Source organism: Delphinus delphis, chromosome 1 (assembly GCF_949987515.2).
Source record: "Delphinus delphis chromosome 1, mDelDel1.2, whole genome shotgun sequence".
In the NCBI taxonomy this organism is placed as follows: Eukaryota; Metazoa; Chordata; class Mammalia; order Artiodactyla; family Delphinidae; genus Delphinus; species Delphinus delphis.
The window spans coordinates 151,865,303-151,889,846 of NC_082683.1; the positions used below are offsets into that span (position 1 = coordinate 151,865,303).

Below are 24,544 nucleotides of genomic sequence, written 5' to 3' on the forward strand. Positions count from 1 at the left end.
TAGGAGCTCAGTAAGTGTTAGCCATTGTTATTTTGAATGATCTGCTCAGAGTAATCCAGTATCTAGCTGTGAGATCTGCAGACACTGTAGAGAACAGAGCAGCAGCAGATAACTGAAAGCTGGCCGTATATCACAGACGTAGGATTGTATGCTAGCTGTTCCAGGAGCCACCGATAAGGAGGTCCAAGCAGCATTTGATAGCAGTTTCGTTTCTTTTCAGCTTAGCCAGAGTCATCAGAAAGTGGCCCAGGGCTTCAGCCAAAATTTTAAGGATGATGGGGTTGTATCCAGAGAAATCAGTGACCTTGCTCTCAGAAACACGTGCCTCAAATGGGGAAAGCAATCCGGCCACCCTGGCTCCCTGATACCTGTTCTGTCCCTTCCTTAGGAATGGGAGCAAGCGGGGAGGGAGTGGGAGGCCGTGGGGTTTGGCTTAGACTTGCTCTTGTATTTTTCCCTTTTGGAGGCCTGGCTGTTTCTTGCCCTTGAGGAGGCCCCCTGAGGCCTTGGGCCTAGAGAGCCAGGTAGACGCTCCTCCTCCCCGGGAGCTTGCAGTCCCCTGGGGCCTGGCACAGCTGCTTGCCCATCTGCCCATGCAGATCAGAGATGGAAATCTGCAGTTAGACAATTAGACACAACAACCTGCCTGGGCAGAGGAGGAAGCCTACTTACGAGGTGCCAATCAAGTGCGGGACTTCCAGTGCTCTCCTTGGCCTAAGTGGGCCAGAGACTTCAGGCCGAGAAGGGCTCTGGCACTGCGGCTCATGGAAAGAGAGGAGACTGGCAGGCACCAAGCTCCTTTGCTCTGTATGAGCTCTTTATCACTGGCTGGTTCCTATAACTCTTCAAGTGCTGGGCAGTGTAGACAATAGGACACCATTCGTGGGCCTTGAGAGAGACAGAAAGGAATGGAGCTGAGATGAATAGGAAGTGAGGCCTCAGTGGGAAGGACAGGTAGGAAGGCTGGGCAAACAGTGAGCATTGCACTGCCTTCTTAGGCATCAAAAAAACGAAGACTGGAACTTAATGAACAAAATTAATTATTACATTTCTGTTTCACTGGCTCCTGCCTGTTATATCCTTGAGCTAGTTCTTTTGCTGGGAGCTCAGTCTTGTGACTCAAGCATGTGAGCAGAGAGTGGCAGAGTTTCCATCCCAGGCAGAAGAGAAAGGGGGATGGGAGAGACTGGGGCAAGGCAGAAACCCAAGTAGCTGCTTTGTCCATAACTTCAGACTACAGAGGCTGCTGTTTGGAGCTGGCTTCTGCCTGGACCAATTCTAAGGGCCCCAGGGTCTGGGCAGTAAGCAGAGTTCAAGGGCACAGAGCCATGAACATTTGGATCATACAGCTGGAATGAGGATGCTGGGAGCCAGTGGACACTGAGTGAGGTCGGATTAAACTTTCCCCCAGAGCCCTAATGCCTAACTCTGTGCTGGCACACAGAAGGCACTCATGAAATATGAATTGAGTGGATGAATGGATGAATAAATGAATGAATGGACCAGTTAAAGAGAAGGAAAAGGGGTTTGACTACATTTCTCCTTAGACCCTTTAAAAATTCTCTAGCTTGATCCTTAGGGTTTGGACTTAGGTCTCAAAACGGTTGTTGTTGGAAATGTGTTATAAATCGGGGCAAAGCTTGATTATCTATCCCACAGAGCACTGCTTTGTGAATTAACCAGGATTTGGGCTTTCTTCTTTCCCTTTTACCTCCACGTCTCCGCATGTGCTGACTTGGGTGGGTCCGTGGGGACACAGAGTGGGGCAGCCATACTTAGAACCTTAGACTGAGAGCTGGGAAAAATCTGTAGCTTTCAGCTCCCTGAGTCCTCCATCCCTCCTTGGTTTCTGAGTCTGGGTCTCAATTGCCTGTTTCCTTCCCAGTGCTTTGCACATAGTGGGTGCTGATAGGACATTTGCTGAATAAAGAAATACTAAGTTGGCAGAGGCAGGAGGGAGAGGCCATCCTAACTTCTTAGGCCCTGTTCCTTCTTCCCGGCCTTATAATGGGGCAGACTGCCTTTAAGGGACAGAGAGGGTAAGTATCCAGTCATGCCCTCTGGTCTCCATGAACTCAGGGGTCCAGTTTGAGCCTGGGCTCTGTTTCAGCTGGCAGAAGGGGCATGGAACTGGAGCCTGCCCTCGGCCCTAGAGAAAGTCGGCTACAGCAGGACTGGACACGTCGAGTGCCCAGCAGCCTGTCCTACAAAGCGGCTCAGGAGAAAATTAAATGGATTCAAGCCAGGGGAAGCTCAGCTCACAGCACTGGACTCACTAGGTAGGGCACTGGGCAGGGTGAGGAACGGGGGGCACTGCCCTCTTTTGTGCTCTGTCCAGCCTGTAAGTTAATGACAGCTCAGCCGTACCTGGCATTGGCAGCCTGGAAATGGCTGTTACTGCCTCTCCCCGTGCCCATTCTTGAATCCCTTGCTTGCCCTGGCCACTGAGATCTTTGTAGGATGAAGTGACCTCTGGGGAAAGCCAGGAAGCAGAGTCCTGCTCTATGGCATCCTCCTGGGTTTGCCTGCAGGCTACCCTAAGAAATCACCAAGAAGGAACTTTTTCAGGGCTCAGGGTCCTGAGCAACCTTAGTCATCTTCTAGCAGATCTTGTCCTCAAGCTTAGAAGGCAAACTTATCCAGATCTTCTAGAGGAACTAAGGCCCAGCGAGGCCGGCGTGTGCCGAAAGGCTCCCTGGGAGGCATCTGGGCACTTGGCCTCGCAACCCTGGGACCCGAGCTCTCAATATTTCTGAGCATCAGGATTCCATGGGGTGCCAAACCAGAGGCTTTTTTAACATGTGAGCCCTTCTTTAGGGTGACCAGTTGTCCCTATATGTCTATGTTTTAGCACCAAAAGTCCTGCATTCTGGGAACCCTTCTTTGTTGGGCAAACTGGAACAGTTGGCCACCAATCCCTGGGGATTCTCTGTGCCAGCCCTCTAACCCCGGTTTGCATTTCTCTGCATTGCTTCAATCACGGGGCACATTTCTTCCCGCCATTCAGCTTCTGTGGGCTGATCCTAGAGATCTGAAGGCACAGATAACTGGGCAGAGATGTCACCTACCCAAGGTGCATGAGGCACTTCATCCCCATTTCTCAGGAGCTTTAAGACAATCAGAATAGTTGCTCCTCTCTCTGCAATTGGAGCAACTGAAGCACAGCCTGGAGGTGGCTCCTGCCTGTCTGTCGCCAAGAGCTCTGACCAGATCTCACGTTTCTGCATCTCTTCTCTTCTAAATAACTTCAAGCATCCTCTGGTCCCTGGTCTTCTGTACCCTAACATGGTCCCTAGGCCAAAGGGTGAAGACATGTACAGGTGACACAATACCCTCTTAATAACTGGAGATGCTGAAGTCTATGGAAGGTTTAATAAGCTTTTGGCCCAAGATCACACAGAAGCACTAAGATCAAAATCAACGTACAATTCAGCACCTTTAGGCACAAATCTTCAGCTTTTGTGATTTCTGGAGTAGTCTCTCCTGCTTCAGATCAGTTCTTCTGAATCGTATCCCTCCCAGTTAAGATTTTGTCAGAGAAAGTCGGCCTCAGAGAAGATTATTTCTACATTCTCTTTCTTTGGCCCCTGTCCCTGTCTTGTTGGTGGTGAGACTTTTCCTGTCTAAGTGTCAGCCTCCTTTCTGACGGGGGCCAGAAATAGGCAGAGCTGGAGTTGCCTAGCCCCGTCCTTCCCATCCCCTCCCATAAAGGGGTTATTCACTGAGGCCCCTCTCTTTATCCTATTTATAAATCTTTCCAGCATGTCTTTGTCCCAGTGACAGACACTACTCTACCCTCCTTAACCCTGCCCTCTCCTTCAGCCTCGGTTGAGATGCTAGAAATTTCTTTCTATCCTCTGTTCTTCACAATTCATAGCCCTGACTCTTACCAGGCCCGTTTGACAATCAAATCAGAGAGAAGAGCTGCTTTTTGGGGACAGGCCCCCGGGTCACGGCAGGACTCTGGAATGTAGACACTGGAGAGGACTCATGAAGTCCTTGTGCAGCTGAAACACCCCTCCCCTCCCCGCACCCGCCCCTGCCCCGGGCTGGATTTTCATTACACTTCATTACAGCCAGGGGTGACTCATGCAGAACCTTGGGGCCCTGGGCAGAAGTGTGACTTCAGTCTTCACTCAGCACTCATCAGAACACTCATTCAGTGTGCTTGTAATGGGAATTGAGTGATTATCATGGACGGCAGGAGCATATGACCTGCACTTGGCTAACGTGGTCAAGAGCACAGCTCTGGAGTTAGTCTGCCCAGGTTCCATCCAAGTCCTGCCACTCTGGGTATTTAACCTCATTTTGTCTCATCTGTAAAATGGAGATGGTAATAGCCATCTCAAAAGATTGCTGTGAGGATGAAGTGAGTTGCATTTAGGATTATGCCTGACACAAAGTATGCGCTCAAATAGCTATTATTATTAGCTAGCTCATACCCTCTGCCATTTGCCTCTCTAGTAAGTTGTTCATTCATTTGACAAATATGTACTGAGTGCCTATTATGTACCAGGAATACAAGGATAAACTTGTTCAAAGTTTCCGGTTACACGAGCATTTTCTAAGGCCCTCTATTTTTGCTTTAGCCTCTTTCTTCCTCAGGATCTATTGGCAGCAACTGAGGTTGAGAAATGGGTCATCACTCAGGTCCCATCTAGCTCTTGATGACCCTAGTCTGCATGGTGTGGGGCAGGGTTTTGTGTATAGGTCACTCTCCTTGGGAGTCAAAGGACCTGAATTCTGTTAAAGACCTGGCTGGTAACCAGGTCATATCATTCAAGTGACCTTGAACAGGTCACTTCATCTTCCTGGGCCTCAGTGTCCCCATCTTTCAAATGGAATAATAACGTCTTCCAGCCTTACCTTGTATGGGTGCTGTGCCGATAAAATGAGATAATGGATGCAAAAGCACCTTGCAGAAGTGAAGTTCTTTGTAAATGACAGGTGTGAGGATGACAAAGAGGGAGCAGTTTCCAGAGAACTCCCAATCTAAGTGCAGAGGTGGGCCTCCCCCAGGAAAGGGCCTGAAGGTAATTAACATGAGTGCCAGAAGCTCCTTGAGGGCACTGAATGTCCAGTGCCTAGCAGAGTGCTTGGCCCATAGTAGACACACAATAAATGCCTGGCACATAGTTGTAGGCCTTTAGTAAATGTTTGTCACATGAATGACTATAACGAATTGCTCTGTCCAACGTAGCTGCAGGGAGGATATTAAGTTCTGCGGAAAGGCAAAGTGAGGTCAAGGTCAGCGTTGGGCGTGGTCTATCAGGACAATGCTAGGACTAAAGTCACACAATTTAGAGCCTTGAGTTAATACATCATTATTAACTGCTTAAGAAAAAAAGAAGTCTGGGCACACACAGGTGCTCATTTATTTGCATGTTTAAACTGGGCAGCATGAGACTAAGGGCAAGGGATGGTCAGACTGACCTGAGGTCCTGTCTAAGCTCTGCTGCCTGCTGTGTGACTTGAGCAGGTTTTTCAACCTATTGGGACCATCCTGGAAGAGATGATTTAGATTTAGGATGGATAGAAGGAGAAGAACTTGCATCAGTAAAATGACACTCCATGAGACAGGAAGGGCATTTGCAAAGTCCCCAGGGCCAGTTGGCTTGGTTTGAGTTGGGGGGTAGGGGTGTTGGTCACAGAAGAAAGGAGTAAAAGGAGTGTTGTAAAAGGGTGTTGGGGAAGAGCCCTTGAAGCCCAGGCAGAGGAGTTTGCATAGGCAGTAGCCACAGCTAGGTTTTGAGAGAGAAAAATGCTTGGTAGGGGAATGTGGAAGAGCACGTTTGAGAAGTTGATTGTGGCTGGTGGGGGAGCAGACCACAGGAGGCCCGTTATCTGCTGTTTGCCCATTAAGGACAGAATCCCAGTGGTTGTTAGTTCTGGATAACAGGGACAGTGGTTGGGGCTGCAGGGGCCTGGGACCACCTGCCAAGCAGCTGCTAATGACACTTTGAAGATGGCAAAAGCTGGATGGCAGCCCTCTGCCATGCAATTTCACTGGCTTCTCCCAGGCAGAGTGGGGAGCTGGCCTGGCTTTTTAGTTTTGGGAACTTCTGTTGCAATGGGAAAGGAAGGGAATAGAGAATTTTGGAGGCTGCCTGGGCAGCTAGGACTAAAGTCATACAGTTTAGAGCCAGGAGTTAATACATCATTATTTCCTCCTTTAAAAAAAGAAGTCTGGGCACACACAGGTGCTCATTTGTTCACATATTTAAACTGGGTGGCATGAGACTAATGGCAAGTGATGGTCAGACCAACCTGAGGTCCTGTCTAAGCTCTGCTGCCTGCTGTGTGACCTCAAGCAGGTTTCTCAGCCTCCCTGGGCACCCCTTTTCTCACCTACAAAGGCCTTTGTCAGAGAGTTAATTTGAAGATTATAAAAAATCGTAAAAAAAAAAAAAATCATGTGTCTAAAGTACTGAGAGCTTTACTACATAGTAGTATGTAGTAAAGTTCTCAGGAAGTGGTCATGGTTTACGTTTTTAGTGTCTTCTTCCCAATATCCTTTCGTCTCCTGCTAAGGGAGAGGAGGCAGAGCAGGTACTGCAGAGCCCCAGGGGCAGCTCCTGGCACCTGCTTTTCCTGACTCTGCTGTAGGCTGGGCTCTGTGCCTGCACTGTCCTATGCACTGGGGACACCAGACGTGAGACTGTCTTTCTCTCCTCTGTATCCTGGTACCTCACAGTGCCTGGCACAGGGCAGACATTTACTAAATGTTTGTTGGATGGAAGGTGAATTTGACATGGTCCTTTAAAGTTCAAAGTCTAGCAGGGGAGACAGACTTATAAACAAAGAATTGAGAAAAATAAGACTAGATGCACAGAGGGCTTTGCAAACACAGACGAATGAAGTCTGCCTGAATGGAAGTCAGGAGTGGCTGTAGGGGGCAGGTTTAGGCTCCACCTTAAAGTATGGGTGTGTGGGTGGAAGGGGTGCAGCTCAGGCAGAAGGAACAGCACGCCTGGAGGTTGAGATTCACGAGGCAGCATGGGACCTGGAAATACATCAGCAGGGTCGGGGCTGAAGCACAGAGAACGTTTCAGGAGTCTCAGGGTAGGAGGCCAGAAGGTGATGTGGCTTGTGAAGAGCTTTGGCAGCTCTACCCAGGACCGTGGGTTTAATCCTTTAAGGGTTTGAGCAGTCGTGGATCACAGTTTGCTTCCTCTTTTCTCCTTGCCCCTGTCCTTATGGTCCAGCACAGATGAGTTACCTGAGGATCAGAGAGGCTTGTGGCCTGCCTGAGAGCACACAGCACATTAGCTGTAGGGTCAGAATGAGAGCTCAGTGCCTTGGCTTCCACTAACTGTTGCTTTATAGAGTGGACTGTCCTTGTGGATGCTCCCCAGGACCACCAGGGCAGCCGTGGCCTCCAGCTAACACTACCCCACATTCTGCCATGCAGCAGCTGCCTTGTCCATTCAGAGAGCCCTGTGCGATTGAGCCCGGCCCTCCCTCCCCCGCCCAGCTCTCTGGCACAAAGGAGAAGCCACAAGATCCGCTGGAATACCTTCCTGCTTCATTTCCAGGTGCCTGGCTGCCTGGCATGTGCCAGATTTGGCTTGAGGACTTGTTTTTCAAAAGAGATTGGGCAGGATTTGCAGAGCGTGATGGCATTATTCAGGATTTTTTGGAGGAAGCCAAGAACCCCTTCTGCCCTCACCTGCCCCTACCTCTTCTAGAGATCTAGTCCCCAGAGTTTGCCTTCAGGGCCAGTGTGCCTTGCAGCTAGGAGGTCTCCACAAACACATATGGAGTGAGCAATGGGCCACATGGGAAGGGGTTGGGGACCTGGTACTTTCCAGAAAACGAGGAGGAGCAGTGGGGGCCTCACAGGGGCTCAGGCTGAGCAAAAAGTCTCCTTATCTCCTCACCCCAGGGAAATTCCAGAGAGAAGCCAGCTTGTTAAGTTATGGTTTCCAGTTGTTTTCCTGAGTCATATGCAGAAGCCAAGCCTGTTCAGGAGCCCCCTTCCCACAGAAGCCGCCCCTCCCTCCTGCCTCAGGGAGGTGGGGTGGGTGTTTGTGGGGAATCCAGATGGAGGAATGGGGCTTCTTGCTCAGGTTCCTGTGGCACCAGCTCCTCACCTGGGGAGCACCCCCAAAAGCTCACCCCACTTCTGGGGCTGGGCATCCAGTGGAGGGGCCTCCCCAGCCTGTGTTGCAGGCCCCCATTCCCCTGAATCCATCCCCATCAACCAGGACAGGAATGAGCCTGCATTTAACAGGTGGGAACGACAAGTGGGGGGGAGGCAGTGCAGCGTGGGAGCCTCCGAGAAGACGCGGCAACGGGCTCTTCTCACTTTCTGGAGGTGGGAAAGGAGAGAAGGAAGGACAATGGCGTCCTGGGAAACTGCCGGGCCTCCCCAGCAGCTGAAGGCCACCCCCTTATAAGTGCTCCTTAACTCTGTCCTGGACAGGCTCTGGGGGGTGCAGCCTGTGTCTGTGCATCTCCGTGAGACTTAGGTCAGCCGAGGGCCATGTGCCATGGTCCAGTCCCACTGGCTTGAGGAGACACCATCTCCTGGTACCTGCTCACCCATCCTTCCCCCCTCACTCCTGCCTGCCTTCCTGCTTGCTCCCCCATCTTTCCTTTCTCCCTCTTCAGCCCTCCCTCCCCCTTCCATTTCTCTCTTCTCCCTCCTCCCTGTTTATCCATTCCACTTTCCCTGCCTTCCCACCCTTTCTTCCCCAGACGTTTACTGAGAAATCACTACATGCCAGATACCAGGAATACGAAGATGAATAAGGCATGGTCACTGCCCTCGAGGAACTGGGGGAGACAGATACATAAACAGATCATCACAATATGGGGAGATGTCGTGGCTCAGAAACACCTGTGCAGGAGAGGGAGCAATCACTTCTGTTGGGGTGGGAATGGGGGATTGCTGGAGGAAGAGCAGTTCCTACCAGTTCCAAAAGGAGCCTGGCCTTGCTGGGACCTGCCCTCACTTATATTCACAAAGTCTGTGACCAGGAGCAATTCCCTTAACATCTCTGGATCTCAGTTTTCATATATATATATATATTTTTAGAGGCTTACTCTAAAGTAAGGCTTTTTGAGGCTTACTACAGAATGAAAAGACACAAACAGAATCATGGGTTTGGCCTAGTAGGAGGCAATGTTAGCCATTTCTCATTGGAGAGGACGGTGAACAAGGATGCTGGGAATTTCAGAGGAAATGGTCCGTGAAGCTGGTGGGAGAGAAGCGGCTGCCCCTCCTCTTGCTCTGTGGAGGACCGTGGGCGGGCCCCGGGAAAGAAGAGGTTTCATTCAAAATTATAGTCGTGTTGTCTTCTTTTGTCTCTCCTCTTTCTTCCCACCGCAAGTATCAGCTGGGTTTGATGAAGCCCATGGTTGGTTCCAGAGAGAAACTGCTCAGATCGAGTACTTAACACATATGGTTACGAGCCCTGTTAACCAACTTCATTTCCCCCAACTATTGTAGTAGAACTCTCTGGACTCTACGATGGGACCCTGGGGGTACTGTTTCCTGAGCTCAAGCCATTAGAAAATTAAATTGCTTGGCCTTGAGGTGAGTGCAGATGAAGCACCCCTCTCACGAACAGGGCAACCTCCTCGGTGGCAGAAACTTTTTAGGTCTGGCTTCCCTTTCACATGTGAGAAGGTGGCGTCAGAGTGAAGCAGACAGTGTAGTATAGTGGGTAAAAGTCCACACTTGGGAGATAGAATTCAAATCCTGGCTCCACTACTGATGAGCTGTGGGGCAAGTTAACCTCTCTGTGCTGTTTCCTCACTTGTAAGACGGGAGCGGTAATACCTACCCCATAGATTGTATTGAATTAAATGAGTTAATCTGGAAAGCACTTAGTGTAGTGCTCTCAGACGCTTGTACTCACCCTGCTCAGGCTCGTGTTCCTCAAATTACCTAAGCCTCTTTCCCTAAAGCTATGTGTACAAACACTCATGAAACCTATGAGACTTGGGAATCTGACTCTTAGCATGTATTGTCTTTGGAGAGACACTTAGCTTTTCCCACAGCAATGGATTTCAGTCTTTCCCTCCACACTACAGAAAGATATTTACCATGTAAGCACGCACACACACACACACACGCACACGTATGTACAAATACAGAAATTACACTTTTATATAGCACTTGTGCCAAACACCTTTCCAAACGCTTTATGTATATTAGCTAATGTAATCCTCACAACAGCCTTATGAGGTGGGCGCTGTCAGGGTCCTCATTTTAAAGATGAAGACCCTGAAGCATAGAAGGACGAGTGACTGAGTCAATACTCTAACACGGTGTGTGTGTGTGTTATGGGTTTGAAAAGTATCACAAAATAATCCTCTTACCAAGTGCACACTGATATTTTCTATTCTGTTCCATTAAATTTTAAAAGTGCTGACCTTGATTTACTCAGTTGACTGCACAACCTGCTGATGAGTCGAAAATTACATCATGAAAGTCACTGTCCTACAGAGTCTGCTCAGAAAGGGAGGAGGGTAACGAGGGGAAACTTCTGAGGCAAGGAGGACAAAGACACGGCAGCTTCGCGTGGCCTTTTCCTAGAAGTGGTGGAGCTCTTGCTGGGAGCGCTGGGGCTCTGAGACTGGGAAGGGACCTTGTGGCTCCCAGATGGGGGCTCTCAAGAGAATGTGCTCCGACCCTTGGAGGTGGCTGGAGCAGGGCTCAGGATGTCGCTCTTGTTATCTTATCCCTTCCCAGACTCAGATCAGGGAAAGGCATCCCAACCTGGAGCCCTTGCCCTGGAGCCCAGGATGCAGGCCTGATTGCTGAGGGCTTGAGGTACCTGGGCCTCATCATGTTCTATCAACAGTACCCTGTGTTTTACTTTTAGGTTTAACTTTTGAAACACTCTTATATTTATCAAGTTACTTTATGCTCACAAGAGCTAACTTGAGTGTAGGTTCCATTCCATTCCACAGGTGAAGGAAGAGAGTCAGGTTCAGCCTCTCTTTGGGCCTCAGGTTTGTCCAATGGTTCTGCCAGGGCTCAGGGAAGCCTAGAATGCAGGCTTCCGGCTTCCGGTTCCAGTGATTTCAGCTGCAGATTATACGGTCGATGGTGTGATTGAGTGTCAATCATGGAGATGTTTAAGGAAGTGGATACACAGAGGCTGTTTCACCCATCTGGGGTCCATCACCTGGCTCCTCTGTGCTTCAGCCCCAGTTGCCCCCCGTGAAATATAGCAGAGCACCCCCGTTCTTGGGTACCCTAGTGCGGAGGCCGGAGGCACGAGGAATAGGCCACGCTCAGCTTGCGTCTGCCCGTGGTGTCATTCTTATCAGGGTGAGTTTGATGTCTGTACTGACTTCCCCAGTGGGGGATGGCTTAAATCCCAGCCAGCCAGATAAAGGTTAACCCAAAGACTGGGAGGCTAGAGAAGGTGGAAGCCAGGGGAAGCTGTGACCTTTTAGAAGGGACCTCCGTCACTCTGGAGCAGGTCAGCGGAGCCACTGCCCTCTGGAGCAGGAGGAAGGACCAGATCAGCTCAGGAGGCCCTGCCAGCTCTGGGGAGCCCTGCCCCACAGGTCCAGTACTGGCATTAGGGACAAGGGACTGCTGGGGAGGTTGGGACCACTAGGCGGGCCCGCCAGGAACTTTTCTCCCGGGTCCCTATTCTGAGCGCCCTACAGCTGTCTTTCAGGGCAGCTGTCTCCTTGCTTGGGTTTCTGGTGGGGACTGTGTTCTCACACCCACTCCCACATCCTGTGTCAGGAAAGCCAGGCTCTCACCCAGCCAGCGCCTCACCTCCCCTCATCTGTCCCGGTGGTGCTTTTAGTAGTTTAAAAAGTTAGGGAAATGTTTTTCAGAGCTGTGGTTGCTCCTGAAGGAGCCCAGCTTCCTGTTGCTGGGAGTGAGCCTTCAAAGCTCATTTTATCTATCGATCAGTAAGAACACATTCATTGATCAGGAGACACTTGGTGCCTGGTGGGAGTCACAGCCTGGCCCCCAACACTCCCCCAGCTCTAGTTAGTTATGAGGGGTAAACGAGGTCATAAATATGGAGCAGTAGACACAATGGTGAAGACGATACATGTTAGTTCCTATCGTTATTCTTTCCTCCCAGGGTGACCCCTGACCTAGTCAAGGGGCCGGTCTGCCTCCACCTCTTTTCTGTGGCTCTCTTTCTGGGATGCCCGCCCTGGCTCTCTCAGGAGCTGTTGTCTCCATGCGGATGCCTCCCTGACCGTCTCCCGACTCTGCCTTCATACTGCCCTCATCACGGGCTGTCTTTGAGGGGAGGGCCGTTTGGTGGGTTTGGTTTGTCTGTGTCCAGTACTAGACTGGGCGTTCCTTGAGCACAGGGACCCCCTCTCATCTTAGTCTCTAGCACTGTGGGTGCACAGGATGTCCACGTAATGAATGGCCATATCTGCACGGGGGAGGGGGCTTCCTGTGGGCTGGGGGTGCTTGGCGGAGGCTTTCTGGAAACGGTGGCGTTGGGGCTCAGCCTTAAAGCAGTGTCCACCTGCCTCCCCTGGAAGATTTGGATTCAACAGGCAACCTGGGAATCAGTTTTTTAGAGAAATTCCTCAGGTTCTCAAACAATCAGTTTGGTTGAGATCTGTTACCTTAAAGGTTGGCTTGCTCTGGTGACTGGAGAGGAGTGCGGCATCCTGGTGGGAGGTGGGGCATGGCCGAAAGCAGAGATCCCTAAGGCTTTTTGGGGGAAATATTGGGAAGCTCTGGCTGGATTAGAAATTTTTTACGTGGAGCAGTGGAATAGGATGTTTGAAAGATGAATGGGGATGAACTGTGGTGAGCCTTAGATGCCATGACAAGGTGTTAGGCCTTTATGTAGCAGGCAGGGGAGGGGGCAGCCACTGGAAATTTCTGAGCCAGAGAGTAACATGATGAAAACAGGCATGAAACTGTACCCTACAGGGAGGAAATTGGCTGTATTTTTAAAGCACAAAGGCAGAGTCCTAAACGTCCTCTTATCACTCATTCCAAGTGCTTCTTGGTGTCTAACCTAAATCTTTCTTGCTGCAAAGTACAGTTTGTCTCCTAGGAGTTGGAAAAAACCTGGACAGAAAGAAAAGTCCTTCTCCCATTTCTGTCAGAAGAGAACCCACATATCTTGGTGGAACAAGTATGTGCGCCAGGGTTCTGGGCCAAGCCGGCAGAGCCCCGGGGCACGGGAGGGCACTGCGGCCAGCATTAATATAGGTGCCCACCTCCAGGGGTGTGGGTTAGAGTCATCAGAGCCCCCTGGGATTAGAAGCCCTGGATTTGTCTCTTTGGTGCTGTTGTGCCTCCCCACCCCCAGTACCGGCATACGCACTGCCCCTTGGAAAAGCTTGCAGGCATCAAGACAGGCCCCTCTACCCTCCTGCTCCGTTGTGAAGGTAAGAGAGATGAGGCTGATAAAGGTCTCTCAGCCGGGAGAGAAGGGCATAGAAGAAGAACAAGGTATGATTCAGCGATGGGCACAGGAGAAGAGGTTGGGGGGTGTCTCACCCCTGCTTGTCGGGGTGCCCATCGGACACCTGAGAAGAGGCTCTGCTAGGAGGGAGGAAGCTGCGGTGTCTGCCCCCCTCCAGTCTCCAGCTTAAACCAACCCCAGGCTCAGGGGAGCGGGCTCGAGTTTGAGCCTGTCTTGTCCTCCGAGGGTCCTCCTCGGCTGTTGCCCTCGCCCCCTTCCTCCACCTGCCGTCTGCAGCAGTATCTGGTGGAATCCCAGAGATGCCAATCTCTAAAAAAGAAAGCTTTTCCTGAACAGGGACTCCAACCCTTCCCCCTCCCCCCGGGCTTCCAGGGCAAGTGGAACATTCCATTTAAAGGGTGAAACAGGAACAGGTGAGCGTACAGTGCAGAAAAGAGAGAGGACTCAGAGACAGGTGAGAGGGGTGCAGCTGAGCCACTCACGCTGCCCACCTCCACCTCTGCCACCTTCATACCCAACTGCTGGAGGGCCCCTTGCTTCCTGAGCCCAGACCCCAAAATAGGATATGGCTCTGGGACACCTAAAGAGGCCAGGTAGGCAGACACCCTCTCAGAAGACCCTGTCCTTCGCACCTGGGGACCTGTACTTTCCCACCCACCTGGGGCGGCTGTGTCCCACAGTTCTGGGGGCACCATTCACACTGTGCTCCATGTGAATGGCACCCCCGAGCTGTGCCAAGGCCAGGAAGTCAGTGCCAGCAGATAAGGAGGAGGGCAGAATCAGACACTTTTCTGTTCCAGGCAAACAATAGGGACCTTCCAGGAAGCTCGGGGGAGGGAGTTGCCTGTAAGAGGATCCCCACTGGATGTTCTGTGGGGTGACTTAAACAGGTTTTTGCATTTGCCACTGATTGCTTAATTAGACACCTACATAGTGCTCTCTGCTAATGACCATGTCTCCCAGGGAGATGGTAGATAAAGGGGTGGGTGGCTTCAGAGGCCAGGTGGAGGTCTCGAGGACAACCACCTGAGAATGGGGGCGACGGAGGTAGAACCTCCTGGCATTTCCTTGGGCCAGTATGGACTATAGAGCATCAGAGAGAGTGGGTGCTTTCTCTCCAGGGACTGAGGAGAGATGCAGGGCTCAGGACCTGTTTCTGTCTCCAGTCTTAACATCCTGTGCGGGCACCAAACTCCTGGCTGTGGTTTGGCCTCTTGAGAAATGGGGAGGGTCATCCCCAGTGTCCAGGTAGTCACTGATGCCAGATGAGCCCAAGGTGCATGTTTCTGGAAGTAGGTACTCTGAGGTGCAGAACAAACCGGTGTTTTTCCAGGCACCTGCACGTTAGGTTGGAAAGAGCCAGGTAGGGAGCTCTGACGATTGCCTGGAGGAGGGCATCACTCAGCGCTGTGAACTCCAAATGGACAATTAGGAACCATTCTGGGATCTGAAGCTGAGCTTTGATAATGGGCTAAGAGCTTAGCCGCAAATATTTCAGAGCTGCTCAGAGGGTGTGCTAGAGGCAAACTGATGCTGGTAATCATCTGCTGATGACTGGGGGACTGGCTGGATGTAAGTGTGATTCTTCTTACCTATCCTCAGCCCTCTCCAGCTCATCTTCCTAGAACTGTGGTTGTTGGGATGTGGGACAAAGAGGCCCCAGCCGTCTCCTGGGTGAGCCAGCCAAATATTTACCAAAAGCAGGGCTGCAGAGGAAAGGTGCCAGGAGCCAGGTAAATGTTGTGTTTGTACTGCCCAAACAATGCCATGCTTCATGGGCTCCCGAACGCCACAGCTCCCTGAGCCAGGCCCCTGTGAAGACTGGCTGTAGGGAACCACGGGACTGTGCACCATGTGTGAGATAGAGAGATGCCATTCCCATTCTGCTCCTGGGTATCTCTGGGATGCTGGCATCCTGGCATTGGATTGTCTTTGGTCTCCTTTCCTCCGTCCCAGGAAGGCCCGAGTGTCTCAGGAGGATGGAATCCGTTGAGGGACTGCAGGATGGCTGTATGCTTCTGTTGGTCATGATGGAAGTAATCATTTCTGCCCATTTCAAAGACAGGGTGGGGTTAGCAGAGATGGTCTAGTGTCATGGAAACTTTGGACTGTAGGGAAGACTGAATTTTGAAGCTGGGCAGACCTAGCTTTGAATTTTGGCCTTACTGCTTACTAGCTTGCGCCTTGGGGCCAGTTAACTAACTCCTCTAATCACAGTTTGCTGTGGCCTAAAATGGGATTTCAGGACCCACATTGCCATGGGTGATTGTGATCATTGCTCCCATAATGAAATAAAGCAATCTATTCTACAGCATAACCCTGAAGGCTTTCCTGTTGGGAAGCAGGGATTATATTCAATTTCATTCCATAAACATTTTTTTAATTTATTTTATTTTATGTATTTATTTTTGGCTGCGTTGGGCCTTCGTTGCTAGGCGCGGGCTTTCTCTAGTTGCGGCGAGCGGGGGCTACTCTTTGTTGCGGTGCGCGAGCTTCTCATTGCGGTGGCTTCTCTTGTGCAGTGCAGGCTCTAGGTGTGCAGGCTTCAGCAGTTGTGGCTCACAAGCTCTAGAGCGCAGGCTCAGTAGTTGTGGCGCACGGGCTTAGTTGCTCTGCGGCATGTGGGATTTTCCCGGACCAGGGCTCGAACCCGTGTCCCCTGCATTGGCAGGTGGATTCTTTTTTTTTTTTTTTTTTAACATCTTTATTGGGGTATAATTGCTTTACAATGGTGTGTTAGTTTCTGCTTTATAACAAAGTGAATCAGTCATACATAAACATATGTTCCCATATGTCTTCCCTGTTGCGTCTCCCTCCCTCCCAGGCAGGTGGATTCTTAACCACTGCGCCACCAGGGAAGCCCCATAAACATTTTTTTTTTTGTGGTACGCGGACCTCTCACTGCTGTGGCCTCTCCCGTGGCGGAGCACAGGCTCCGGACGCGCAGGCTCAGCGGCCATGGCTCACAGGCCCAGCCACTCCGCGGCATGTGGGATCTTCCCGGACCAGGGCACGAACCCGTGTCCCCTGCATCGGCAGGCGGACTCTCAACCACTGCGCCACCAGGGAAGCCTCCATAAACATTTTTTTAAAATTTTTTAGCATCTTTATTGGAGTATAATTGCTTTACAATGGTGTGTTAGTTTCTGCTTTACAACAAAATGAATCAGTTATATATATACATATGTTCCCATATCTCTTCCCTCTTGCGTCTTCCTCCCTCCCACCCTCCCTATCCCACCCCTCCAGGCGGTCACAAAGCACCGAGCTGATCTCCCTGTGGGCTGCTTCCCACTAGCTATCTACCTTACGTTTGGTAGTGTATATATGTCCATGCCTCTCTCTCGCTTTGTCACAGCTTACCCTTCCCCCTCCCCATAGCCTCAAGTCCATTCTCTAGTAGGTCTGTGTCTTTATTCCTGTCTTACCCCTAGGTTCTTCATGACATTTTTTTTCCTTAAATTCCATTTATATGTGTTAGCATACGGTATTTGTCTCTCTCTTTCTGACTTACTTCAGTCTGTATGACAGACTCTAGGTCTATCCACCTCATTACAAATAGCTCAATTTCGTTTCTTTTTATGGCTGAGTAATATTCCATTGTATATATGTGTCACATCTTCTTTATCCATACATCCGATGATGGACACTTAGGTTGTTTCCATCTCCAGGGTATTGTAAATAGAACTGCAATGAACATTTTGGTACATGACTCTTTTTGAATTTTGACTTTCTCAGGGTATATGCCCAGTAGTGGGATTGCCCCCATAAACATTTTTGAGCAAATGGTATTTCCAGTTCCAAAGAGTCAATGATTTTATGTCTTTAAAAACCCTTTGAACATCTTGGAAGGAAGAAATATTCGAAAACTCTATTATACTTGGCAATTATCATTAGTTTTTGTAACCCACTCAGGAAGTCTCTAACTGTTTAGTTCAGAACTGGAAACAACAGGTGGAGGCAGAAAGTGTGACGATGGCGTCCTCCAATAGTGGGATAGGCCGCTTTCAAGGCAGTGAGCGTCTTGCCCTTGCGGGAGTTCACGTGGCACCTTCATCTTTCCAAGTGCTGGAGAGAGCTTTTCCTGCATTGGGTGGAAGGGAAGACTGCTTTGTGCTGAGATTGCTTCTCCTAAATGTGGGAGGTTCTGATTCTGGGATCACCAGAATTCCCCAGTTGAGGACAGGGGGTTTCCCTACACTACAAGGCGAATGCATGAGAGATCAGAATTAGGGGGAATTTCCCCTGGAGCTTCCTGACTGCCTTCTCCAAAGCACAGCCCCTCTCATTTGGATCAAGCCTTGACTCTAACATCTTTCCTCTCCCTATATGTTCTTTACTACCATCAAAGGCTTGCGTGCACTCTTGCCTTGCCACATGTCCCAGAACCAGCTTCTATTCTGGGTGGGTCTTTTCCCTGTATTCCAAACCATCTCTAGCAGGATGGGAGATTAACAATCAAGCAACCATTTATGGCATTCCTACTAGGTGCAAGGCACTGGTGTAGGAGCTAAGGGGGAAGGCAAGGAATTGTCCCAGTCCTTAAAAAGCTTCAGTGTCTCTTTTGGAAATAAGCTTTACACAAGTAAAAAGTCAGTTAAGGGTACAAGGCTGTATGAAACAACAGCTGAGTGGTAAAGACAATAGTAGGGGTGTGTGTGAGAGAAGTAGATAGCTAGTTCTGGGCTGAGGCACTTGGTGAACTGGGCCAATGGATTTTGGACACTGATTACTGTTGGAGTGAGAGACAGTGGTGGGAGAGAGTCAAAGCTGATCTTGTAGCTATAAGCCTTGTTGCCTGGGACAGTTAATGTTGACGTTGACAGAAGTAAGAGAACTTAGATGGGGAGCCCATTAATAATTGACTGTTTTTTTAACATGCATAGGTTACAGTATTCAAATGGTACAGAATAGTATTCAGTGAAAAGTTTCCCGCCTGCCCCCTCTCAGATTTAGCCTCAGCGCCCTCCTTGAAGGTGATCGCTGTTACCATTGTCTGGTATGTCCTTCCTGAGATGCTCTAAGGCAGTCTAGGCTATGACCCACGAGCCAAATCTGGCCCCCCACCTAATTTTGTATGAGCCAGCAATTGTGTTTATGTTTAAAGGGCTAAAAAAGTAATAAGAATAATAAGTGGTTTGTGATGCATTAAAGTTGTATGGAATTTAAGTGTGTCCACAAGTACAGTTTTCTTGTAGTACAGCTATGATCATTTGTTTATGCTCATTTCTTTGCATATTCTCTGTGGCTGCTTTTGTGCTACAAAGGCAGAATTGAGTAGCTGCAACAGAGACTATAAGGCCCACGAAGCAGAAAATATTGATATTTACCATCTAACCCTTTACATAAAAATTTGCTGACCTCTGCTCTAGGCAAATATAGAGAGATAGTTACAAATCATTTCTTAACCCAAATGGTAGCATATGAAGTGAATTGCTCTGCCCCTCGCTATCTGCATTTACTATATCTTGGAGACTGCGCCATATCAATACTATAACAGAGCTAGTCAGTGGGTGGTGAAGCTTAATTTGATTTTAGATGTGAGTTTAAGGCCAAGAACAGTAACCCTTGGGGAAATGCTCAGTGTGTGGTTGGGCTCGGGGGACTGAAACTTGGAGCCTGGAGGCGGAGATGTGAGGGACATCTGCAAGGAGGGCTTCGATGCGAATCTATGACCTTGGCCTGTAGATCAAAGATTTTCCTTTATAGAAATGAAGCATTGCATTCTGAGCACTGTTCAAAGTAAGCTCTGAATGCTAATAGGTTGACATAAAGACAATGAACTGGAAACATTAAACCAACACCTGGAGGAACAGTAAGTACTAAAGGCAATTTAGAGTTACCTTCTTGAGTCAGAAGCCAGCCAACAAAAGCTAGTGTGCAGTCGTGGACGGAGGGGTGCACAGTGGCTCTTTACTGAATGCCTATTACGTGCCTACTGCTTTATGCCTGTTACCTATGTATTGATAATTGTCACTCTCTCATGTAGAATCATTTGCCTCATTTTACAAATGAGGAAATTGAGGCGCAGAGAGGTTAAGTGATTTTTCTCACAATCAGTGGTTCAAGTGAGAACCTAGTTGTGTTAAAGCATACTCCATCCGACTTTTAAAGCCTTCTCTTTCCATTCTGCTACCCAAGATGCCAAATCTGGCTGGGAGTCACGGCCTAGCTTTGACAAGCCGTTTCATCTTCCTGGCCTCAGCTCCCTCATCTGCAAAATGAGCCAGTTGTCATCAGATTTCCCTTCCCACTCTCACCTGGCCTGATTCTGTTACAGGTGAAACATAAAGGAAGGGGTGGCGCTACAAGAGCCAGATGCAGAAACTTGGAAGAGGAGAGGAAGGTGTGGTTAGCAATGAGTATATACCAGACCAGTTATCTGGAAACTAATCCTTAGGAGAATATTATTCCTTGATATGGAGGAAGACTCTAGAAATCTTTGCTCCTAGACCGAACTTACCCATCACCCTCAATGCCATGACCCTGAGCGTCACTTAAGCACCTGGACTAGAACAGCTGCAGGGGGTTGGGGCTGGGAGAGACTGTGGACAGCACCTGACAGGTCTCTCTCTGGGCCTGCATGCCTCCACTCTGCTCTCCTCTCAGGCTTTCTGGAGGAGCTGCAGCTAGAGGGCTGTCTGATGTTACCAAGTTGCAGCCTGGGTGGGGAGGGAGGGGAGTGCGAGGGCGGGTAAGCCATCAGACCCAAGGAGCCGGGGGTGTGAGTGTATTTATATAGGACTCAGCCAACCTGCAGTTTCAGATTTCAGACTCCGCTTTATCAGGAGAATTTCCCCTGGTTTTCAGTCAATGCTAGAGCAGGGAGCGAGCTGACACCAGAGCCTTCCTGCAAGGCTGGGGGAATGTTGGATGCCCGGGCCCTCTCCTCGTCTCCTTCCTTCTCACGGGAGCTGCAGCAGCCACTCTTGGCAATTTTCTTGGGTCGGGAGTATTGTTAGGATTCCTTCCCAATCATCAGTCTGCGTCTTCCAGTTGGGATCTGACTTCCAGCATGGAAGGTAATATCTGGGGTCCTGGGCTAGGAAGAACTGGGGTTACCCAGACTTCAGTGGGGAGGACCTGGGGGAAGGATGCACATGCTGGGCAAAGAGGAATAATTCACAATAAGAGGGATGAGAGAGAGAGAGGGAGAAAGAAAGGGAGGGAGGGAGGGAGGGAGGTGTGTCTGTGGGGGGGGGGGAGTGTGTGTGTGTGTGTGTGTGTGTGTGTGTGTGTGTGTGTGTGTGTGTGTGTGTTGGGAGCATTTGCTATTGTATTTGGAAAGCAAATCTTCTTTTAACACTTTCTCTTTATTTATCCCCTCTTTATCTCCTCACAAATAAGAATGTCCCAAGAACGTCCATCTTCCTTGAGGGTCTCCAATCATAAAATTAGAGAAAATTTCTGACTTCTAGAATGTGAATATTTCCTCACTTGGGGGTAGGGGGCTGCAGAGGGAACCTAGTGACATGGAGGTATGTGTCCAGAGGACTAATGTCCCTAGAACCAGCCCTGGTTTTTGCAGGCATTTGGAAACACTCCTGGTAAAGCTAACTGTAAGTCTGCGGCGTGGTGGGAAGGTGTAACCAGTATAGATTCCAGCATGGTCTCCGTGTGGAATTAGCTTGAACCAGCTGAACGAGATCAAAGCTACGAGAGACAAGTGCCAGGAGCACTTTCGTCTCAGAGGCTCGTAATTGGGCAGGATGGAGGCCAATGCCTGGGGTGGGCGCGGGGTGGGGGCTTGGCGCCCTTCCTGAAAGCACAAATTTGGATGGGGTGGTGATTGGTGAGTCAGGCTGGCTGAATATGGTTCTGTCTTCCCAGGGCTTGTGTGGTGTTTCTCAGTGGCAGGAGCAGAGTTCAGAGACCTACCTCGTACAAGGGCCGGTGGGCGGGCAGCCTGGCCTCGCTGCCAAGACCTGTCTGTGCAGTCGTGCCCAGTGGGCAGCACATGCGGTGAGGCAGGACCCGGCAGGAATGGCGGATGGGCCAGGCTGAATGTGACTTGGCAAGGGCCTGGAGGCGGCTTTTGAGAAGCAGATTTGGGGCAGTGCGGTAAGCATTGGAAGAGGGGTGTGGTGGAGTCTGCTGGAGGCAGAACACGGAATGGATGGAACAGACCCAGGAGAGGGGACCAGGGAGTCTTAGGTTCTGATACAGTCCCAGGCTGTAGCCAGCAGGGACCTCAGCTGTCAACATAGGTGCAACCTGATGTAGGTGAGAGAACCAGGGCTTGCCTACCGACTTCTGAATATAGTGAGAGAGAGGGATGAGAGGTGATGTGGCCTGGGCAAGCACAGTAGAAACACATTTTCAGCCCGAGAAATTATAGAGTGCAGTAGAGTCTGGGAGGCAATCACACAGTTATTTATTAGGCAATATAATTAGTAGGTTGTATAGTCTGGTCACTTTTGAAACTATGGGCATTTAAAAAAATTATTTTTTATTTGCATCACCTGCTACTTCCAAATAGAATTCCAGTGTCTTCGTATACTTGGTAGATGGTGCAATGCATCAGTTTGGCCAACGGATAATAATAACCTTTCAGTTTATTCAGTTGTGTAGGGTTTTCCAGCTTGGAGTGTGTTTTCAGAGACACTCTCTTATTCTGCAGATTCAATATATTGAAACATCGGCTCAATTCAGCAGATGTTTACCAAGCCCTATTCTCTCCTAGGTACTGTGTTAGAGATTGGGTATACAGACACAGATGAGACCTGTTTCTGCCCTCAAGGATCTCACAGTCTAACTGCAGTCCTGTCAGGAAGACAGAATATCATTCCCACAATATAGATGAGGAAACTGGAGCCAAAAGGTGCTAAAGGACTCATGGTTGGTCGGCAGAAGGACAGGGATTGGGATCAAGATACAACTCCTAATCTAGTGCTCTTTTGTGTCTCCCCTATACCACAGTACTGTCTCGACTTCCCTCCGCCTCTTCACCCCCCACACTGTCTCCATCAGAGTGTTGAGCAAGAAGCAATCATCTGTGGAAGGCAGCCTGGAAAAACTGCTCCCTGGAATGGAGTCAGTCCTCTCTGGGCTCCTACTTGTGCAACTGAAACGGCATCAGTGGGTCTGCATCTATGTTAGTTGCTGATCTGATGCTCTCTACCAATCAGCAGTGGCCGCCTTTATCTCTTAGATAATTCTTGACTTGGGGAAGATTGTCTTCCTCCTTCTTCTCCCTGGATTATCTGAACAGATAAGGGGACTGTAAAATCCAGGGACCCATGGAAACCTGGGAGGCTCCACATGGTGGTGGATGCTCACTGAACTCTAGATTTATAAACTAATGAGCATTGCTTAGTTCTTTGTAGTGGACAGAGTGTGTTCACATGAGCAGAGAACAGTATGCTTGTCAATTCCCCCTCCCTTCCACATTTACCAGCTCAGGATTCCTGGAAAGGTCTGAATCACCAAAGCTTAGGATTGTTCTCTTCATTTTTAAGCTTAAGCTAAAAGGGACATAGAGAGGTCATCTGTCCCAGTGATTATCAAATTTTGGTCTGTGACAGAGTTTTCACCAGTCCAAAATGAAATGAGAAAAAAGGGGAAGCATACTGAATTTTTTTCGGGAAGCATAATGTATTCAGTTTAAAGGGTTACTTTCGGAGGCAGGAGATGTACTCAAATATTTATTCTGAGGTTATGGCTTGCTTATTCTTTTCATGAGCTGATGATGAGAGTGGATGGTAGCTAGGCTTTTTAAATGTCCTTATTTGGCAAAATAAAGAGTTGGCAACTTTACAGTGGTTCCTTACATTTCGTTTTTTTGAAATTTAACTGGTCTATGAAATCAAAAAATCTTGCCTCCAGGCAGGATCTTCTTCAAACAGATGAGACTCTATCTCCCTGATAAGGGCTCTTTGGGGCAGATTTCTGAAAACCTGGATTCTGATCTTGTCACCACTGTTCTTTCCCTGTGGGTCCTTGGGCCATGACAAACTCACACGGAGTCTCAGTTTCCTCATTTTTACACTGTGGGAGGTTTCTGCCTCCAGGATAAGGTCACTGGCAGAGGAATGTGTTCTCACTTCCTTGTCCTCTTTGTCAGGAAGTCTGAGACTCTCCCTTCTCTGAGGGGCTCTGGGATCAGGCCTTGCTGGTTCCTATTCCTATAGTCATTTTTGGGAAATGATGGAGGTCATCTCTTATGCTTGGAAAAGACAGAGAGGACTTGTAGTTTGAAATATGGGAGCAGCAAGTGGTATATTTTACATTTGAGGTCTTGGCGTCCAGTGTTAATCATTTGGAAACACAGGTATTAAAAAGCTCTTGCCAGCAGTTTTTGAAATGGTGGACCTTCTTGAGCTCTCAAGAATATCAGCTGGAGCTTTTCTAAATCTGGAGGCTCCTGGAGGCCTTAGAGTGTCTGGGTCTTCTACCTTCTGGAGAGTCAGGCCTGGAATAGCAACAAATATGTGGGAATCCCCAGGCAGCCCCAGCTGCCAGACTGAGACATGTGGTTGGGTGTGCACATGTGTGCAGACTTGTAGGAGAGAAAGCGTTTAGAGGAAAGTCAGTTTGAAATCACCCTGGAAATTGAACTAGATGCTCTTTTTGAGATTTGTTCTAGGACCCTTTTTTCCTGAAAGTCTAGAAGCCTCTTAGTAGGAGAGAATTTTCTGATTTTCCACCCCAATTTTATGTTCTGAAACAAGAGCCCTCCTAGCCTGGGAAAGCAGTGGAGATCCTACTTGGGCTGTTGAGTTTGTGGGAGTGAGTAGCAGACTCTTACCTCAAGCTTTCCTGGGACAGAGGGAGAAGTAGGACAAACTACTAAAGGCAAGAGGGGAGCCTTAGCCTCTGAGCTGGAAGACCAAGCCTAGGTGCATTAAATTCTCCTCTCCCAAAGGTTTCTGGATGGTGATGGGGCAGTAGAGCAGCACAACCCCTAAGAACAGTGCTACAGAAAAGCCTAAACCCGTGAATGACGGCAGACACCACAAACTTATTCAAACCAGTGGAGGGGGAAAGAAAAAGTGAAAAAGAATCCAAGAAGTGCAGATGAAAGATCTCCACCACCCGAGGTGCTCCTGCACAGGAGGCCCCTCCACAGACCCTCTGATGGCTCCACCTAGGTTTGGGACAAGTGAATCGTGTGTCAAGGCAGTGATTCTCTTAGCTCATCTCTGGTCACCAGCGAC

General features: G+C 49.4%; 1 long non-coding RNA gene across 1 annotated transcript; it reads left to right on the top strand.

The window, feature by feature from the left end:
- The first annotated feature begins 21,239 nt into the window (after positions 1–21,239).
- On the top strand, positions 21,240–23,028 carry LOC132424554 (uncharacterized). The gene is made up of 3 exons (XR_009519217.1): positions 21,240–21,449; positions 22,072–22,209; positions 22,308–23,028. It is a non-coding gene; the product is annotated as an uncharacterized lncRNA (long non-coding RNA).
- Positions 23,029–24,544: the final 1,516 nt, after the last annotated feature.